A 17,222-nucleotide genomic window follows, 5' to 3' on the forward strand; every position below is an offset into this window, starting at 1 on the left:
GATTGCATGATGCTAAGGTTTGGGGTATGATTGATCCCATCACCCAGATCTTCTTGTTCTAGTGACAAGAGATGAGTACAAGATCAAATTACAAGATCAGTAGTTTGATTTCTCAAAGAACTTAAAACAGAACTACCATTCAACCCAGCAATCCTATTTCTCTGTATATATCCAAAAGAAAATAAATCATTCCACCAAAAAGACACATATACTCATATGTTCATCACAGCCCTATTCACAATAGCAAAGACATGTTGCCTACCAATGGTGGATTGACTAAGGAAACTGTAGTACATATATACCATGGAATACTATGCAGCCATTATAAAATGAAATCATGTCCTTTGCAGCAACATGAGTGCAGCTGTAGGCCAATATCCTAAGCGAATTAACACAGGAACAGAAAACCAAATAATGCGTGTTTTCACTTATAAGTGGGAGCTAAAACCCAGAATAAAGAAGTAGTCAAGACTCTAAATTAACTGGTAATACACATTAACATGGCAAACAACCAACCCTGTTCATTTTTTATACCATATATATTTCAGCACATGCCAGAACCCAATCAATGAGGATCGTTAATAATTTAAGTTCCAAGGGCAAAAAGAAGCCTACTAAAAATATAACTATTGGGTACTGAAGACAATACCCAATAGTTAGTTTCTCAACCCTTGTTTCCCTCTCTCCCTCCCCCCTCTAGTAGTACATAGTTTCTATTGTTGCCGTCTTTATGTCCATGAACACCCCATGTTTACCTTCCACTTATAAGTAAAAACGTGCATTATTTGGTTTTCTGTTCCTGTGTTAATTTGCTTAGGATATTGGCCTACAGCTGCACCCATGTTGCTGCAAAGGACATGATTTCATTTTTTAATGGCTGCATAGTATTCCACTGTGTATATGTACTACAGCTTCCTTAGTCAATCCACCATTGGTAGGCAACATGTCTTTGCTATTGTGAATAGGGCTGTGATGAACATATGAGTATATGTGTCTTTTTGGTGGAATGATTTATTTTCTTTTGGATATATGCAGAGAAATAGGATTGCTGGGTTGAATGGTAGTTCTGTTTTAAGTTCTTTGAGAAATCAAACTACTTTGCATAATGGCTGGATTAATTTACATACCCACCAGTAGTGTATGAGTGTTCCCTTTTCTCTGCAGCCTTGCCAGCATTCTTCTTCTTGACTTTCTAATAGTCATTCTGACTGGTGTGAGATGGTGTCTCACTGTGGTTTTGATTTACATTTCTCTGATGATTAGTGATGTTGAACATTTTTCATATGTTTGTTGTTGCTTGAATGTCTTCTTTTGAGAAATGTCTGTCCATGTCTTTTGCTCATTTTTTTTTAATGGGGTTATTTGTTTTTTGCTAGTTCAATTGAGTTTCTTATAGATTCTGGATATTAGATCTTTGTTGGATGTATAGTTTGCACATATTTTCTCCTATTATGAAGGTTGTTTACTCTGTTGATGGTTTCTTATGCTGTGCAGAAGCTCTTTAGTTTAACTAGCGCTGACTTGTCAATTTTTGTGTGTCTTTTTTGTTGTTGTTTCAATTGTTTTTGAAGACTTAGTCATAAATTCTTTCCCAAGGCCAATGTCCAAATCAGTGTTTTCCAAGTTTCATTCTAGGATTCTCAGTAGTTTGAGATCCCAAATGGTTTCTCATATGGGACATTAACTTTGTCTAGCTGCAATGCAAAACCAATCTGCAGAGATTGTGCTCTAACCAACCAATAGGCATTTTGGACATTATCACTAAATCATTTTAGAAGAAGGTATGCACAATGGGACCTGTATCTCTATCCAGGCAACTATTCATCTAACTTTGCAGGAGAGTTCATTTCTTATTAATATGCTACAGTCAGGTTACTTATGCTATGGATTTTGGGGAACTCTATTTCCAATAGCATGTATCAAGAATACACAGAAAATGAAAGAGAATGAATGCTGAGATCATGGAGTTGTTTACTGACTTTCCTGGTTGCGACAAAGATGATTATACCAGATTTTGTTGGGATGAGAGGGGAAAGGGATCTGCATGAAGTAGAAAATGTCTCCAAATGGGAAGCATGCAAGAGAAATCGGAACAAAGAGTGTTTTCAAGCAGTAGCACCGATTCCAATATTGAAAAACTTGCAATTAAATCAGACACAAAAAGAATCTTTCAAAGTTATCTAAACTTTTGACTTTTCACAATCTTAACAAATGCCTGTTTAACTCTCCTGTAAGTCTTCTAATAACATAACTGAGGATAAAGATAATGTGCAGAAGAAAAACATTTAATGAGAGAAAATTGTATGTGGAAAGTTTTTTGGGAGATTTGTGTTTTTTTGTGTACCTAATTTTTCTCCTTCCATTTGGCAGCAGGTCCAGTTCAGACTGTAAAGAGTAGATGTAGTAGTGAAGCTATCCATCTCAGGTCAATTGGAAGAGTACAGAACTACAAAATGCCATCATTCTCTCTCTGTGTTGATTTCTGGTGAAGCTCAGAGATATGTAGCTGCTGTTGGAAATTTCGAGGAAATTCCAGATACACTTCAGCATCTTTTTAGTTACAAAATCTTGATTTTAAGCTCGTGGTTCATAAGTCTTGGTTTGACTTATGGCAAATTCTTTGTTTCATCTGATTTTATCTAATTTTCCAACAAAGTTATTCAGCCTGTAAAGCATAGTATATCCTATATCCTAGATGTATATATGATTATTAAATTCAGATCTAAACTCAAAAGAAAGTTTATCTAATACAAAAAATATTTAGATGTATAAAAAATTTCCTGCACCTTTTATAGCATAAATCAAGGCAAATGCCACATATCACAGAGGGAGGTCCCCCTCTAGTCCAAACATTAACTGTTCACCCTCCCCTCACTAAGCCCCCTTCCCTCCACTTCCAACCTAGTTACTCCAGGTAACAATCCATTGTTATTTCATTCATTTTGCTATTGGAAAACAGGCCGAAATACCAATCCTTGGCTCTCTAGGAACCAGTGATTTCTGTCTTTCTTGACTTCATTTTCATCGCTGATGCTCATTGATTCTCTTTGGCTCTCACTGTCTTTTTCTCTCTCTTACCAGAACATCAACTGACAAGACTGCTTAGAAGGTAGATATTTTAATAAGAATTTCAAATATTAGATGTATCCAACAGTATAATCCTGGGCGGAGGGGGATAAACAATGACTGTGGTTCAGGTCTGAGATTGGTGATTTGGTTCCTCCCCTCATTCAGCCATAGGAACCCCTGGGAATGAGAACTACTTGCTGGTATACACTCATATCTTCCCAGCACAGTTACTGGCACATGACAGACAGTCAGTAATTGGAGTGGATAAACGAGTGATTACATAACTACCTGTTTTGGTTGATAAAGGGAGCTAAAGTTTATGCTTCAACTGTTCAGTACATTTGCCTAAGAGCAGATAAGAATATGTGATTTGAGCACTAGAAATGTTTTCATCTAGAAAAGGGTTAAATCTAATTACATTATTTTATGTACCCGGTTTGACAGGAATTACTTGCTCAGATTATATGAGTGAGGATTGAACGAATTAATACACTGAAGCACTTAGCAAGTGCCTGGCACATGGTAACACTCAAAAAGTACTAGCTATTATTGTTGTTGTTATTATTTTATTAAGAGAGAAAAAGTGAGTAAGAATGATTGCCTGATCGGAATGTTTGTTAATTCTTCTTAGAGGAAATAATCCTGACATCCCAGTGTTGTGTTTGCTATGGAAGAAAATGGCATTAAGTATAATTATATAAATTTCTTCTAGGATCACCATTTTATTTTTTTATTTTTATTTATTTTTTATTATTATACTTTAAGTTCTAGGGTACATGTGCATAACGTGCAGGTTTGTTACATATGTATACTTATGCCTTGTTGGTGTGCTGCACCAATCAACTCGTCAGCACCCATCAATTCATCATTTATATCATGTATAACTCCCCAATGCAATCCCTCCCTCCTCCCCCCTCCCCATGATAGGCCCCAGTGTGTGATGTTCCCCTTTCCGAGTCCAAGTGATCTCATTGTTCAGTTCCCACCTATGAGTGAGAACATGCGGTGTTTGGTTTTCTCTTCTTGTGATAGTTTGCTAAGAATGATGGTTTCCAGCTGCATCCATGTCCCTACAAAGGACGCAAACTCATCCTTTTTTATGGCTGCATAGTATTCCATGGTGTATATGTGCCACATTTTCTTAATCCAGTCTGTCACAGATGGACATTTGGGTTGATTCCAAGTCTTTGCTATTGTGAATAGTGCCGCAATAAACATACGTGTGCATGTGTCTTTGTAGTAGAATAATTTATAATCCTTTGGGTATATACCCAGTAGTGGGATGGCTGGGTCATACGGTACATCTCGTTCTAGATCCTTGAGGAATTGCCATACTGTTTTCCATAATGGTTGAACTAGTTTACAATCCCACCAACAGTGTAAAAGTGTTCCTATTTCTCCACATCCTCTCCAACAGCTGTTGTTTCCTGACTTCTTTTTTTTTTCTTTTTATTTATTTATTTATTTTTTTATTATACTTTAAGTTGTAGGGTACATGTGCATAACGTTTATATCATGTATAACTCCCCAATGCAATCCCTCCCTCCTCCCCCCTCCGCCTGATAGGCCCCAGTGTGTGATGTTCCCCTTCCCGAGTCCAAGTGATCTCATTGTTCAGTTCCCACCTATGAGTGAGAGCATGCGGTGTTTGGTTTTCTGTTCTTGTGATAGTTTGCTAAGAATGATGGTTTCCACCTGCATCCATATCCCTACAAAGGACGCAAACTCATCCTTTTTGATGGCTGCATAGTATTCCATGGTGTATATGTGCCACATTTTCTTAATCCAGTCTGTCACAGATGGACATTTGGGTTGATTCCAAGTCTTTGCTATTGTGAATAGTGCCGCAATAAACATACGTGTGCATGTGTCTTTGTAGTAGAGTAATTTATAATCCTTTGGGTATATACCCAGTAGTGGGATGGCTGGGTCATATGGTACATCTAGTTCTAGATCCTTGAGGAATTGCCATACTGTTTTCCATAATGGTTGAACTAGTTTACAATCCCACCAACAGTGTAAAAGTGTTCCTATTTCTTCACATCCTCTTCAACAGCTGTTGTTTCCTGACTTCTTAATGATTGCCATTCTAACTGGTGTGAGATGGTATCTCATTGTGGTTTTGATTTGCATTTCTCTGATGGCGAGTGATGATGAGCATTTTTTCATGTGTCTGTTGGCTGTATGAATGTCTTCTTTTGAGAAATGTCTGTTCATATCCTTTGCCCACTTTTTGATGGGGTTGTTTGTTTTTTTCTTGTATATTTGTTTGAGTTCTTTGTAGATTCTGGATATTAGCCCTTTGTCAGATGAGTAGGTTGCAAAAATTTTCTCCCATTCTGTAGGTTGCCTGTTCATTCTGATGGTAGTTTCTTTAGCTGTGCAAAAGCTCTTTAGTTTAATGAGATCCCATTTGTCAATTTTGGCTTTTACTGCCGTTGCTTTTGGTGTTTTAGACATGAAGTCCTTGCCCATGCCTATGTCCTGAATGGTACTACCTAGATTTTCTTCTAGGGTTTTTATGGTATTAGGTCTAACGTTTAAGTTTCTAATCCATCTTGAATTAATCTTCATATAAGGGGTAAGGAAAGGATCCAGTTTCAGCTTTCTACTTATGGCTAGCCAATTTTCCCAGCACCATTTATTAAATAGGGAATCCTTTCCCCAATTCTTGTTTCTCTCAGGTTTGTCAAAGATCAGATGTCTGTAGATGTGTGGTATTATTTCTGAGAGCTCTGTTCTGTTCCATTGGTCTATATCTCTGTTGTGGTACCAGTACCATGCTGTTTTGGTTACTGTAGCCTTGTAGTATAGTTTGAAGTCAGGTAGCGTGACGCCTCCAGCTTTGTCCTTTTGACTTAGGATTGTCTTGGCAATGCGGGCTCTTTTTTGGTTCCATATGAACTTTAAAGCAGTGTTTTCCAATTCTGTGAAGAAAGTCATTGGTAGCTTGATGGGGATGGCATTGAATCTATAAATCACCTTGGGCAGTATGGCCATTTTCACGATATTGATTCTTCCTATCCATGAGCATGGTATGTTCTTCCATTTGTTTGTGTCCTCTTTGATTTCACTGAGCAGTGGTTTGTAGTTCTCCTTGAAGAGGTCCTTTACATCCCTTGTAAGCTGGATTCCTAGGTATTTTATTCTCTTTGAAGTAATTGTGAATGGAAGTTCATTCCTGATTTGGCTCTCTGCTTGTCTGTTACTGGTGTATAAGAATGCTTGTGATTTTTGCACATTAATTTTGTATCCTGAGACTTTGCTGAAGTTGCTTATCAGCTTAAGGAGATTTTGGGCTGAGACGATGGGGTTTTCTAAATATACCATCATGTCATCTGCAAACAGGGACAATTTGACTTCTTCTTTTCCTAGGGTCACCATTTTAAAATATAAAACTTATCATGTCATAAACCTTCTTAAAACCTATCAAAGGCTTGCCATTGCCTTCAGTATGATATTGGAAGTCTTTAGCAGGACATGTAAGGCTCTTCATTGCTTGGTCTCTAAATTTTATCTAATCCAGTTTTAGAAACCTTTCCTTTATACCAACCAGGACAGAAATGATTATCTTAGCCACTGGAACACAGAATGTTCTTGGTGAGAAGGGCTGGTGGATTCGGGAACTGACTGCTGTAATTCAGAAGACATTTGACTTTCCAGAGGGCAGTGTAGAGCTTTATGCTGACAAGGTGGCCACTAGGGGTCTGTGACATTGCCCAGGCAGAGTCTGTGTTACAAGTTCCTAGGAGGGCTTGCTGTGAGGAGGGCCTGGCTATGGTGTGTTGTGGTTCATCATGGGGAGTGGGGCTAAAGGCTGCGAGGTGGTGGTGTCTGGGAAACTCCGAGGACAGAGGACTAAATCCATGAAGTTTGTGGGTGGCCTGATGATCCACAGCAGAGACCCTGTTAACTACTACATTGATACTGCCGTGCACCATGTGTTGCTCAGATAGGGTGTGCTGGGCATCAAGGTGAAGATCATGCTGCCCTGGGACCCAATTGGTAAGACTGGCCATAAGAAGCCCCTGCCTGATCACATGAGCATCATGGAACCCAAAGATGAGATACTGCCCACCACCCCATCTCAGAACAGAAGGGTGGGAGGCCAGAACCACCTGCCATGCCCCAGTCAGTCCCCACAGCGTAACAGGGTCTCCTTGGCAGCTGTATTCTGGAGTCTCAATGTTGCTCTGTAAAGACCTTTAATAAAATATTGCAGAAAGACAAAAAAAAAAAAAAGAATGATACAGTGGACTTTGGGGACTTGAGGGAAAGAGTAGGGGGGGTGAGGGATAAAAGACTACAAATTGGGTACAGTGTATACTGCTCAGGTGATGGGTGCACCGAAATCTCACAAATCACCACTAAACAACTTACTCATGTAACCAAATGCCATCTGTTCCCCCAAAACCTATGGAAATAATAATAAATAATAATAATAATAATAATAATAATAATAAAACAAAAGAAGCCTTTCCTTATTCAGAGTCCTTTCCCACCATTTGGGCTATGTGTCCCAAACATCTGTTAATCTAATATTATGAGATTATTTGTACCACATTACTTATCATATTGAATTGTATTGATCTGCTTCTCTGTTCATCTCCATAATTAGACCTTTTGTTTTCCCAATATCTAGCACAGAAATCAGCAACCTTTTTCTATTTTAGTAAATGTTTTAGGATTTGCAGGCCATACTGTCTCTATTGCAACTAGTTATCTCTGCTACCATATCACAAAAGCAGCCATGGACAATATGCAAAGGAGTGAATATAACTGTGTTCAAATAAAACTTTATTTAGGGCCGCTAAAATTTAATTTTGTATAAACACATGTCATGAAATATTATTCTTACTTTGATGGTCTTCATTCATTTAAAAATGTAAAAACTATTTTCAGTTTGTGGGCCATATAAAACCAGGCTGCAGAAAAATTTTGGCCATTGTGATATTTGCCAATCCTGTCAGAGAAATGGTGCTCAATCAGTACATTTCAGTGAATGAGAAGTGAGTTAAGGGTTGTTTTCACTGAAATCGTTTTCAAACACAAAGAAAATTTAAATGAGCAGCTCTTGCCTGTAGTGTAGAGTAAACTCCTTAGCATGAAATAGAATAGTCTTTACAGTTTGGTTTGTAGGTAGTTAATTTTCACCTTCACCCTTTTCATCTGACTCCCTGTCCATATCCCAGTGTTATCTGTGCTGCAACTCATTGACACAACTAATTGACATTCTCTGAAAACACCATGCCCATTTCTACCTTTGGGCTTTGTGTCTTACATTTTTCTTTACTTAGAATGTTCTTTCATTCTTTTTAAGTTTTCTTAGTGAGCTATTATTTGTCCCCTAATATTAAGCTTAAAACTACCTCCTTTGGAAATGTAGGGTCTCCTTTCTTCCAGGTAGAAATGAAAGGAAGGGGGCTGTAATGAGGGCATATTCCCTCTGTGTTTCTGTGGGGCTTTGGTATAGTAATACTAGTGTGGCACTTTTCATGTTGTATTTTAATTCTTGTCTTTCTTGTGTTTCTCCTTCTTACTATGTTCTGAAGTCATTTTTATATGTTTAGTGCCGGTATAGAACTTGGCATTTGTAGCCATTTAGTATCAACTTAATAAAATGAAACATTTTCGGTTAAAGGTAAGTTCTCAATATCCTGTTGAGATAATTTGGAATCAGTTTAATCTACAATGATGAGATTGTCTTTCAATATTTATAGTGAGGTAGTCTGAACATTGAGCATTAAAATGAATAACACTAAAATTGAATACAAATATATTAAGAAATTAAAAATAATTAAATTGGAAACTTAAGAACCAGAAGCATCATTTGTGGTGTAAAACATGATTTTTTAAAAAAACTTAACTTTAAGCTTAGTTGAATGGACATTTCTAATATATTAAATACTGTCTTTAAGCCTTTGCTTGATTTTGTGTGAATAAATGGTGATATCATTTAATCACATGGATTGCTATTCTTTCCTGGAAGGATGAAAGAGAATGATAATACTGGGGATTTCACAATGAAATGTAATGGGTTTTGACTAATGATTGTTACTCCAGTATGTTAACTGCTTTTAAAACTATAGTTTGATGGAGTTTACCTGGAGGGATGGGAAACATTTTATAATGCACACTAATTACAGTATCTATGTTATCAATTCTGTCAAACATTTTATAAATGCTCAGTACTTGTTTACTGCAGGAATACCCAGTACCTTATATCATAACTTTCCCCATTTCCATGGGGAAATTCCCTGCATTCTCCCAAACTATAAGATCTTCAATTGAGATCAATGTTCTGGGAAGATTTCTCCATAAATATCTTGGGAAATCTCACTAGGAACTGAAAGCACATTGCCATGGGAGATGAATAAGATTTCCCATTATTGATCATTTATTTCCATTCATTCTGATAATTATAACAGACAGCAGTGGGCTTGAATGGCAGTTTAGGTTGTCGTTATAAACAGAATGCCTGAATATTGGCTGCTTGTTTTCTTTTATTGAATGAATTGCATGCTGATGATTGAAAATCAGCAAGTGCTCACTTGGTACAGGTGTTTATAAAAATATACGCTATATTAATACAAAAAACAAGAGGAACCATACTTTAGTGAAATAACCTGGTATTTAACTTGTAGAAAGTTATATTTTTCAGGGAAAAAGTCATCTTGCAGTTATGGTTCAAAACAGTGATGGAAAATATAACAAAATACACTCCAGAATAAAAATATTTCATCACATCCCCAACTGTTAGGCCTTGGTTAGTTGAGTTAATTTTAAGATAGAATGTATTCTGCTATTATTTCCTGGATTACTAACTCCTTAATGACCGAAATTGTGTCATATATTGGCGTGCATATTGCAGTAACTGGCACAGTATCTTGTATATAGCAAGAATACATATACTTGCTGAATTAAATTGCATTTAAAAATAGTTCAGACTATTTATAACAAAATACTGATATCTAAAATGCTTTCTTAGAGTAATTTTTCTAAATATGTGCATTTTATAGACATTTAATGAAATATTGGTATCAGTATTCATATACTGAGAGTCTACTGTATCTTAAACTATTTTTTTAATGCATTAGCTCATGTAACTTTCAAAACAATGATAAAAAGTTGGTATTAATCCTCCGTCCCCTCAAGGAAACTGAGGCTCAGGGAAATTAAATAGCTTGAGTTTATGTATGAAACAATAATAGTATTTACTTTATAGGGTTTGTGAAGATTAGCTGGGATGGATTATGGACCAAACTTCGTGGTGCGTGGTAAGCCCTCAGTAATTTAGCTATGTATTATCATTAAGGTCATACAGCTAAAAAGTTATAGAGTTGGTATTAGATCACTGATCTGTCTCACTCCAGAGCTCATGCTCTTTTCTTCATTGCATTCCAACTCCCCTGCCCTACATGTATGGCAGAAATAATTATTCTTCCTATTATGAGCTCCTGAAGGGCAAAGGATGAGACTTTTTCTTTTGTATCACTTACTGGTACCCTGTATACACAATAATAAATGTTGTTGACAGTTTGACTGGCTTGGCGGTGACAATGTTCTGGTTTTGCTATCCGTATGAATGATTGGTAGGATGGCCGATTATGAGAAGGGCTCAGAGGAGTGTTGTTGCAGTATGCCTTACATTTTATATTAGGAATGGAGGTTTTCTCCTCCGTCATATGCCACCTGCATCTTGATTTTAAATATGATTTCCCTGGCGCCTGTGGGAAGAAGGGTCTGAGGGCAGTTGGAGTGTTAAGACAGAGTTAACATTTTCCAATTAGCTTTCCCAGTATTTCCCGACTTCATCCTTGAGTCATTTCTGGTAGTTGTGTCCCTAGGATTTTTGCAAAGTTAAGCTTTTTCACTTGAGGGGTAAAGATTTCTTTGTGTTTTGGAGGTGAGAGAATTAAACAATAATCACCGAGTCTCACAGTCCTAGAGAGCTTTCCTGAAAGGGAATTAAGTAAAAAATGAACTGTCGGCATCCTTGAGGTTTCTCACTGGTCACATAATGATACATCATTTGTCAAATGTGGTCGTCTTCCTTCACTTGAGTTCCTGCTGTTGGTAGTGTTTCTCCTTATTTGTGCACGTGGAACTCAAAAACAAACTCACGACCCCGAGTTCTGTACATATGCATGGTAAATGACTACTACATTGTTTGAAATATAACTGCCATGTGTGACACAGTTCTTTTTGTAGTTTTCTTTGTGGTGTTAAAATATACACAATATAAAATTTACCATTGTAACTATTTTTAAAGTGTACAATTTGGTGGCATTGCATCTTTTAGTGTTGTGCAAACATTGCCACCATCCATCTTCAAAACTTTTTTTGTCTTCCCAAAATAGAATTCTATACCCGTTAAATACAAATCCCCATTCTCCTATCCCTTCAACCCGTGGCAACCACCATTCTACTTTCTGCATTTATGAATTGGACCACTCATGTCTCAGCTTTATGACTCCATGATTTACTTGTTTAAATTGAGGCCTGCCATCTTCTCTTTTTCCTTGCTGTGGTTATTATCTGATTACAAGATAGTTAATTGATGTCTCACTGCCGGATCTATGTGAGGATGTGAACTTAATGCAATTCTCTTCCAATAAATAGTGTACTTTGCTTCTCTATATAGTAACCTCTTAAATTTCATTATCACATCATGAGGGCAAGAACTATATTTACTCTGCTCACCACTATATCATCAGTGTCTGGTGCATTGTTTGCACTTTGTAGAAAATCAATATATGTATTTATAGAATAAATAAATGCTGGTGATCTTTATCATTAAAAAATCTACTTTAAAACCATTTACTGAGATTTCCTACTATGTAGGAGATCAGCTAATTGAGGAACTCTTACTCTTCTCCTGTGACTCTATCTCTAAAAATGAGTGTGGTGATATAAACCAAAGATTATGAGCTTATACATCAAAATCATTTATTCTTTAATTTATTCATCAAATATTTATTGAGTACCTGTTATGTTTTAGATACTGGCTGTGCAATGGTTCACAAAATAGACATGATCCTTGGACTCGGAGAACCCTTGTTTAGCAGAGAACGCAAGCTATAAAAACTGAACAAACAAATGATATATTGGTTATAAATTATAAGAAGGAAAAAGACAGAATGCTACCAGAAAGATCAAGGATGGGGCAGACAAGTTTAAATTGCAGCAAGTTGGAGACATGGTAACTTTTCATGTATGTGAATAGCTGTCTTCTTGTATAGGAGAGAAGAGGGCTCATTTGTAATACTAGAAGAGGTGCTAGGACAGACCTTTTTAGAAAACAGACTTTGGTTAATTATAGTAGAATTTGCTAATAGAACTCTTCACGATGAAATGAATGGACTTTTTATTTTTAGGAGGTTGTCTGTCCTATCATTGAAGCTATTGGGCATAGCATTGTGGAGTTATGTGGCCCACCATTGGCAGGGTGGTTTCCAAATCTGGTTGATCATGAGAATTATCAATTTATGTGGAAAAGTCTAGCACAATACTTGATACTTAATAGTTCTGTTTAATAAGTGCTAGTGGAATCTGACTTTAAGTTGCTTTATGGCCTATGTATGGCAGCCAAGATGAAAAGTACTGACAACTGAACATTTTTATTTTATTTTTATTTTTTATTTTGTTGAGACAGAGTCTGGCCCTGTCACCCAGGCTGGAGTGCAGTGGTGCTACCTCTGCTCACCGCAGCCTCTGCCTTCCAGGTTTAAGCAATTCTCCTGCCTCAGCCTCCTGACTAACTGGAACTACAGGCATGCACCAATATGCCCAGCTAATTTTGTATTTTTTTTTTGTAGAGATGGGATTTAGCCATGTTGCCCAGGCTGATCTTGAATTTCTGGGCTCAAGTGATCCGCCTACCTTGGCCTCCCAAAGCGTGGGATTACAGGCATGAGCCACTGCGCCCAGCCTGAACATCATTTTGAATTGTTTTCAGCTCACAAACACAAAATAAATTACACAGCAACACTGGTTAATATACTATCTTATTGGGTTGTAAATGTTGGTATCTTGCTGTCAAAGTTGGTCCACTAATGTGTTAAATTTACCCTGTATTCTTGAGAATGTAGCTTTATAATCTTTGTATTTTATTGCCTGAATTATAAAATTAAGGTTTTTGCTGTCAGTAGGATGTTTTGATGTGTGTTTATATAGCCCAGTGGAACAATATATATTTTAAAGATTTTTGTTAAATGCATTCCACAGTAGTTCACTAAGATATGAGTCAATAGTCAGATATGAAGTATTTAAGAAGCATCTAGCATGACCCTGGCACTATTCCTGCAAAGTGGGTCCAAGATAGTTAATTTCCCTTCTGCATGTATTGATGAGGCCTATTACGTAGACTTTGTAAGATAGAACCTGTTGCCATTATACCAATTGTTGTAAAAGTGAAATAGTATTTTGGCTTCTGATTGTGCTATATTTGAAGGTGACCTTAAATTATCAACTAACTTACAACTAATTGGTTATATTTACACAGTGAATCTCCCAGTGTCTAATATTAGATGGTCAAGATTTGAAGCCTGAGTAGTTGAGTGAATAAGATAAGTTATTAAACAGACCAAAAGGAAATTTCATATTATTGCAGTTCATTAAATGATTCTATACAACTTACAGTGCAGTTCATTACTCATACTGTGGTATTAGACTAGTAATAAGGGTGATTTTTCTAATAGAGTAACTCCAACAGAGCCACCATGCTGTGTGATGATGATGTGTGTAGTATTTAATATCTGGGTGCAGTATTTGCCTGAAGGATTAGCTATTGGAATTTTAGACTCACTATTAACTTAAGTCTCAAATGGCACCCATTAGCAGTAGGAAGCCTTCTTTCCTTTTTCTTGTTGTATGTTTATGAACACACCTACTTTTATAATATGTTAACCAGGAAAATTGTGTTCTACTTGATCCTGCATTAGTTCAAACCTGTTACATGCTATGATTAGAGATTTATGAGTGGGTAGTGGCAGGCTTTGATTTCTATTGTGCTGCCCTTGCAGTAAATACCACAAATTTGTAAGCTACAAAGCTTAAATTTATCTCACTGATTTCCATGTAGCAAAATTCTATCTCATTTATAGTCTGATAGTGTAATCCTTCTTAAGCAGCCTATCCTGCTGAACTTACTGATTTACTATTTTTTTGTCCATAAACTGCAAATGTTCAATAATAATAGGCTAAATTCACATGATGGCATCTGTAGACAATCTAAATGTTTCCCTTGTAATCTTTGTGCTTTAAACATGGGACTATGAATTCCTCTTGGGCAAGAAATTAATTTCCAGCATTTTAATAAGGAGAATATGTAAGTATGCATTGAGGCTCTGAACTGGGCAAATTTCAGGGCAATTTTGTCTGCAGCGTGACTGTGCTTCCATGATTTTCTGCAAACTACATTTCCCTCCAGTATTTAGATTTAAGTGATTTTTTTAAACCCTGCAATAATCAGGAATATAGAATTTTATTTTTTCTCTTCTGAGTGTGTTATTTGTGGAATATTTAGTACTATCATAGTACCAAAATACTGATTTTCTTTTTTATTGATAAGGTTAAATTTTGGGTACTGTGTTTTAGATTGGATTATTTCCGATTACGTTTTCAAATATTTGCTTCTGTAGAGTACTTTTAGGAATAAGACAAAGTCTGAGATGGAATAGTTTGGATACAGTTTTATTCCTGTAGAGACTTTTTTACTTTTGTGCTTTGAGAAAATTCAATACGAATGTAAGCAATGGAAGTTTGAAGGTGCTTATAAAAATAGGAAATGTCTCATCCTGACCATACGTACCTTTGTACCTTCACAAAGCATCTGTGGAGGTTAAAACAAATCAACAGTCTGTTGTTTTTTTTTTTGAAAAATGTTGAAATATGAGATAGATGATGTACGTGTCTCCCGTTGCCTTCAATAGGGCACATCACCTAAAGGAAAATAGAAGTGATAAAAATAAGAGTTTTGTTACAGACAAAATGTTTTATTTTTTATATTTGCTTTATGAGAAGAACAGACTTATCAAAGTTTTAATAATGTGACAGTCAGATAATTAACATTTATTGATGTTTCTCAATGCACCAGTGTATGTGAGGTGAGTTGGAGTTCTTCTTGTCACCACTAAATCACTTTTATTTAATCTCCACTAAAAGTGACCAAAAATATGAAGCCTTAGAAATTACAGATTTCTACAGATTCTAGCAGTAATGTTCAGCATGCACTATGAAATGATTTAAGAACACTTGAAAATCAAGTACAAACAATTGTCAGTAGCGTATAAGCACTATTAGGGAGCCATTCTCATAGAATCCCTATTAGTGCTTATGATTTACTTAGCATTTGTGTGCTGAGAGGTCAAGTAAGTATTTTACAAATGTGAAGTCAGCTTTAGCTCTGTATTACAGATGAGGCAAACTGAAGTTTCCAGAAGAGCTCAGTGCAGTTGCAGGGGATTTAACTCTGGTCTATTTTATACAAGCCACTGGCTACCTTATACTACAGTTTCAAATTAATGTTTTTATATAGGTATTTTGAATGTTACAAAAGTAAACAAAAAACAAAAATGTAAAAACGAATGGAGAATGGTGTGTTTCTTAGGCACATTTAAGTATGTTATGAGACTACCTCAGCTGGCCAGTATCCTTTATTCTTTTTTGGCACTGGAGTAGCTCTTTGGGGGCAGTTTTCAAAGAATGTTGAATTATTTAAACATACAGTACTTTGTCACCAAAGCATTCCTATCAGTGTCTGAAGACGGAAAGAGAAGGAAGATGAGTTTATTCTATATGGTTGGATAATTATTCTCATGAGAAAAAACATGGACTAGGAGCTAGTGGACCTCAGTTCATGTCTAAGAACTGCTCATTTTTTGACTTTGTATGTGTCACAAATTTTCAGAATGTTGGTTTCATCATCTGCAAAACAAGGAATAGGATTATCTGATTACCTTCTGTGAGTACTAAATGGATGGAATGACATAATGCTTCACGTTGGATGGCTTAGTCACTTGAAATAATATTAGACTTTCACATAATTATCTATTTTTTATATCTGATAAAGCCAAATGAGTGTTTCTGAATTGCTTGTATCTAAATGCCTAGTGTCCTTTTGACTTTTCTTTGAGCGCGTTTCATAGTGGTAATGTCAAACACAAATCAGAAATCATCCATGTTATAGCTGCTATCAGCTCTAAAGAGATTGGGATTATGTATAATCTTCCAATTCCCAGAAGCTATTGCTTCCTGGTACATAGTAGACACCTAAGAAATGCTTTTCAAATGAATAAATGAATACATCTAAGAAAGTGGCGCTTTCTCTGCTGTTACTTGATACCAATGTAAGAAGGATGAGTAAAAGAGAACATGATGATTTTATAAATAAGGGGACCTGCATCATCTTTTGGCCTTATGATGTCCCCCAAATTTACTTCATTGACTTTCAAATAATTTAAGCAGTGTGTTTTGCAAAATGCTATGAAGACCTGAAATGAGGTGTTTAATGTGATTATTCTATGTGTGACCAGATACTGAACTTCTCATTGTTCTGCTTTTCTTCTGAAAAATGACTACATGGGCTAAAAGATTCTCCCTTGGGTAATGTGTGTATGTTTGTAATAGGAGATTTTCACTGGTAAACATGATTAAGTTACAAAAATTTACTAGTTAGAAAAGTTGGTCATCTGAGATGATCCGAGTATGATTGCAGCAACAGTCCTTTTTCTATCAATTTCTGTCGTTTGATTTTTCTCTATTCGACCCAACAATTTTCTTTCAAAGGTCAGTTCTCTCATCATGTGCAATAAGGGGCCTAAAATGTTGGCAATAAAATGGATAGTGTCAGGCATTTGTCAAAACGCCAGATAACTGCAATCATCTTTCTTGTGTGTAATCCTGATGCATCTAGACAGACAGCAATGCCAGAAAGCCAGGTAGGAATATTTCGACATGTTACCAATTTCATTATTTTGCTTATTCCTTAGGGATTACAAGCATACCAAAAATGTGTTCATCTCAAAGATGGGTGTTACAGTAGTAATATTTTAAATAGAATATCATATTTCTTTATGATAAATTTTAGGTATGTCATTTTTGAATTAGATTTAGAAGATGTTGTGTTGTGTGATGATACTTTTAATAGAGTT

General features: G+C 36.2%; 1 protein-coding gene and 1 pseudogene across 2 annotated transcripts in view; both read left to right on the forward strand.

Annotated features, from left to right (window-relative positions):
• The window catches only part of TAFA2 (TAFA chemokine like family member 2), a 518,317-nt gene that overhangs the window by 167,630 nt on the left and 333,465 nt on the right, over positions 1–17,222 (forward strand). The window lies entirely within an intron of this gene.
• Positions 6,715–7,254, forward strand: LOC117089842 (annotated as a pseudogene).

The sequence above is a fragment of the Trachypithecus francoisi genome, unplaced genomic scaffold (assembly GCF_009764315.1).
Source record: "Trachypithecus francoisi isolate TF-2019V2 unplaced genomic scaffold, Tfra_2.0 Lachesis_group11, whole genome shotgun sequence".
Taxonomy (NCBI): Eukaryota; Metazoa; Chordata; class Mammalia; order Primates; family Cercopithecidae; genus Trachypithecus; species Trachypithecus francoisi.